This window comes from Triticum dicoccoides, chromosome 3B, assembly GCF_002162155.2.
Source record: "Triticum dicoccoides isolate Atlit2015 ecotype Zavitan chromosome 3B, WEW_v2.0, whole genome shotgun sequence".
NCBI classification, from domain to species: domain Eukaryota; kingdom Viridiplantae; phylum Streptophyta; class Magnoliopsida; order Poales; family Poaceae; genus Triticum; species Triticum dicoccoides.
This window is the reverse complement of record NC_041385.1, coordinates 702175845-702180400: the sequence shown is the minus strand read 5'-3', so window position 1 is coordinate 702180400 and position 4556 is coordinate 702175845.

The following is a 4556-nucleotide window of genomic DNA, read 5'->3' as shown; positions in this document are numbered from 1 at the left end:
GAGAGCGGGGTGCCGGTGTGCGCGTCCATGGGTGGCAGGGCGCCGGCGCCGGTGCGCGCGGGGCGTAGGAGGAAGAAAGGAGAGAGTGCGGCGCGAGCGGTCGAGTGTGCCGCGCGCTGTAGCAGACGCACGAAATACACCTCGCGGAATGGCGTATCCGACAGCGCGCTCAACTCGGTATAGCGCGCGCGCCGTTTTTGCGCGCCCGCTGGAGCGACCCGCCGCGTTGCGCGCGCGCAAAAACCTACGAATTTGCGGCGCGGTGCTAATTTAGCGCGGCTGTTGGAGATGCTCTAAGATTGTGTGTAGTGTCCCTCCCCGCGAAAAGTAAAAGGGATGTGTCCATGTGAGTAGCAGTACTACTGCTGTGACAACGAACGGGGTTGGGCGGCAGAGGTGTACACCTGGTTTCCGAACAGGAGGGCGGGGCGGCCATCGAGGGTGGCCATCTTCCCGGCAGGCAGCTGCCGGCCCTTTTGTCAGGCTGGTCACAATGGGGAGGAACTTAGGAATAACATCACACACTCCAATACAACTTTGCTTATGTGGCACATATTTAATGAAGAAAGAGGTGCTTGTGGTAACTAGCTAAGTAACCGGAACATCACACACTCCAAGAAACAATGAGTCTATAACCTAATAAATGCATTGTTGCATGACACTACATAGATGTTCCTATCCACTATGGAGGTGGTAACATAGTCTAGGAAAGTGTGTAAGTTACTAGCTTATGTTCTTGCCCATTGTGACCAGCCTCAGAGGAGGCATGCCATGCCACAGACTGGCTCGGCGTCCAAGCCCCTTGGCCGGCGAGAGCGCGGTGCGGCGTGGCCACGCACGCCTGGCACGCGTCCGTGCGCCGTGCATCTGTCAGCGAGGGTGCCGACTGTTGAGGTTTGACCGGGGAGAGAGAGAAACAAGGAGAGAAAGGACGCCCCGGGCCTCCGTGGTCGGCGTCGCAAGCTGCCCTTCTGCCGCGTCACGGCACCGACGCTTCCAGCACAAGTAATTTTGGGGCCCGCGACGGGGCGACGCCGGACGGCGGGTTCGTTCGACAGCGGCGGGTGCGAAAAAGCCGGGACGGCTGGGCCGGGGATGTTTTATCTGCATTTTTTGTTGATACACGGACATGGGCTCCACGCGACTACAATCTACTCCAACCCCCCACACACATCTACTCCAACCAACGTGGACCGAGAGCAACTAGTTGAGCAGTGCGTGTTGGTGGGCTGACAGCGTCCCAGCCACCGTTACGTGTCGCATTCTGAATGTTTCCTTTGAATTTTATTTTTTATTTTTTCCACATGTTTTCAGCTTTTTACATGTTTTTTGTTTTTGTTTTTTCACGGGTCTTCCTTAACTTTACGATGGAAAGAATTTGCGTAAAAATGCGTTTTTTTTCTTAAGATGCATGGTTTTTCTTTCCGCGAGAGGCCTTGTCTCTCGGAAATGAAAAAAAAATATTTTCTTTTTTTTTCTTTTGTGAGAGGTACGTTTTTGTTTTCGTGAGAGCCATGGCCGTGCCTTTCGGAAACGAAAAAGAAAACGTGTTTTTTTTTTATTTTTCTCCTGTCAGAGGCATTGTTTTGTTTCCGCGAGAGGCACGATCGTTGTCGGTGTCAAAACCGACGGATCTCGGGTAGGGGTCCCGAACTGTGCGTCTAAGGCTAATTGTAACAGGAGACTGGGGACACGATGTTTACCCAGGTTCGGGCCCTCTCGATGGAGGTAATACCCTACTTCCTGCTTGATTGATCTTGATGATATGAGTATTACAAGAGTTGATCTACCATGAGATCGTAGAGGCTAAACCCTAGAAGCTAGCCTATGGTATGATTCTTGTTTTTGTCCTAGGACTAAACCCTCCGGTTTATATTGACACCGGAGGAGGCTAGGGTTACACAGAGTCGGTTTACAGAGAAGGAGATCTATCATTTGGATCGCCAAGCTTGCCTTTCATGCAAAGGAGAGTCCCATCCGGACACGGGACGAAGTCTTCAATCTTGTATCTTCATAGTCCGACAGTCCGGCCAAAGTATATAGTCCGTCTGTCCGGATACCCCCTTATCCAGGACTTCCTCAATAGCCCCTGAACCAGGCTTCAATGACGATGAGTCCGACGCGCAGATTGTCTTCGACATTGCAAGGCGGGTTCCATCTCCGAATACTCCAAAGTAATCTTCGAACACTTAAATCGTGTCCGGCTCTGCAAGACAAAATTCCACATACCACCGTAGAGAGAACAATATCTCACAAATCTAATCTGCTGACAACTCTTCACAGCGTGACAACATGCCATGGTCCGATCGTGATTCGAACCGTTTACTCCTAACCAGCTACTGCGCACATTGCGAGGTGGCTTCTTTGGCACGTCTTGTCGAAGCAGAGATCGTGTCCCCTTATTCTGGGACTCTCATCAATACGGGTGTGGGTAACCCAACCGCACCACCAATCGCGGTGAGTGGGGAACGAGCAGGTTTTACTAGGCAAGCGGGGAGGTGCAAAGTTTCATCACCTCTATAAAGAGGAAAAGCCTCCTCCTTTCCACCCACGTTTTCTCCTTCTGCTCGTCCATTCCCTTTCGCTCGAGCCCTAACACCCGAGCGCTCATCTTCTCCACCAACAAAGGCTCTCCGAAAATGTCTGGATCCGGAGTGGGAGGCAAGTGGATGGCCTCTACCATCCAGGAGAAGGATATCAAAAAGCTCTGGGAGGCTGGGTACTTGGCCAAGAAAATCGGCTACCACCTTCCCACGGTGGGACAGATTGTCCCCACTCCGGAGCCTCATGAGAGGGTCGTGTTCCTCCCTCATTTTGTCTGCGGGCTCGGGTTTCCCCTTCACCCCTTTGTTCGCGGCATCATGTACTATTATGGGATTGATTTCCATGATCTATCCCCCAATTCCTTCCTCAACATCTCGACGTTTATCGTCGTGTGCGAGGCCTTCCTCTGCATCTCACCACACTTTGGACTATGGCTGAAGATCTTCAACGTGAAGCCCAAGGTGGTGAACGGCGAGCACGCCGAGTGCGGAGGCGCCATGGTGAGCATGATGCCCAAGGTCACATGGCCAACAGGTACTTTCAACAATTCCGTCAAGGAGTGGCAGCAATAGTGGTTCTACATCATTGAGCTGCGTGGCAAAAAATGGGCCGCTGCTCCTGAGTTTCGATCTGGAGCCCCTTTGCGGCTTACGTCCTGGCCCAAGAAGGGCTTGAACTGGTCGTCGTCCGATGAACTGTCGGTGATCCAGACACGCGTCAAAGGTATGGAAGACAAGGCCATCAAACTTGTTGACGTAGTCCAGGTGATGCTGGTCTGCCTGGTTCTTCCTTGTCAGCACAGAAGCTGAAATTTGTGGGAGTATGACCCGGCCGAGCACCAGACCCTGCGAGAGCTTTTCGGCTCCTCACACAAGGATATCTGGAAGGTGCTTTTTAAGTCCGGCAAACCGTGGCCGGACTCCGCCGCGGACCGCGGGTACCAACAGTCCCGCCCCGCAAGTCCGGTAAGTCATCATTATGTTTTGTCCATCCATGTGTTTCATTGACATGTCCCGAAGAAGATGCTTTAACATGCTTTCCACAATTATCTTAGAGCTGAACGAAGAAGGCAGAGCAGATACACTGTTCGGCCCCGCTGCCGAAAGAACCGGCCGGACCACTTCTGACGAAGATGTGGTCCCAGCGCCTTACGAGGCGCCAAAGAAATAGGCCTACAAAGAGGTCAAGGAGACCAGGAGTGGCCTCCGTCGTCGTGGTGCTTCGGACATGAAGTCCGAAGACTCCGGTACCCATCCTTCCTCCGAAGAGGACGAGGAGGAGGAGGAGGAGGACGGGTTTCCCGTAGAGGGAGGGAAGAAAAGGACTGCCTCGTCATCCCTGGAGGCCGATCTGCCAAAGAGGGGAAGAACCCCTCTCCCAGAGGAGTCCATCACGGCTACCGACAGCAGCCCGGAGTGGGATCCCAAGGCCGAGCCCCTGGTAAACTCGTAAGTATGCGAAATCCGAACATGCCTATGGGTCCAGGATCGCTGAAGTGTAATATTTTACTTTGCACCATACTTTCTGCAGTCCGGCAAGGTCTCGCGCCGAACAGTCCTCATCGGAGGATTCGTTGAGCTCCGATGCCTTGGAGAGCGAGACACCTCCGAGGGCCCCTTCCCCGAAGCCTGGTTGTGACACCGAGGTGTTGTCCCAAAAGGACTTCGACCAGGGGGGCGTACCTCAGGGGCCGGACACACGGGAGCGGCAGTTCCCATGAACGTCGACGGCGGGGGCTGTTGGGGATACACATAACAGGTAGGCCCACAAAGGGTCGAAGTATCATAAAGCAAGGGGTCCACACAACATGTGGGTCCAGATAAATTTCATACACACATACTATCCACTTGGACAAGCAGCATACTATCCACTCGACCAAGCAGTATACCATCCACTCGGATATACGAAGACCAGCAGGCAGCAAAGCAGTCGACATCATTCTCATAGTGAGGGCTTGATAGTGGGTTGATGTTATGGCATTCATGCCCCACTTTGTAACATAGGAGGTGAGG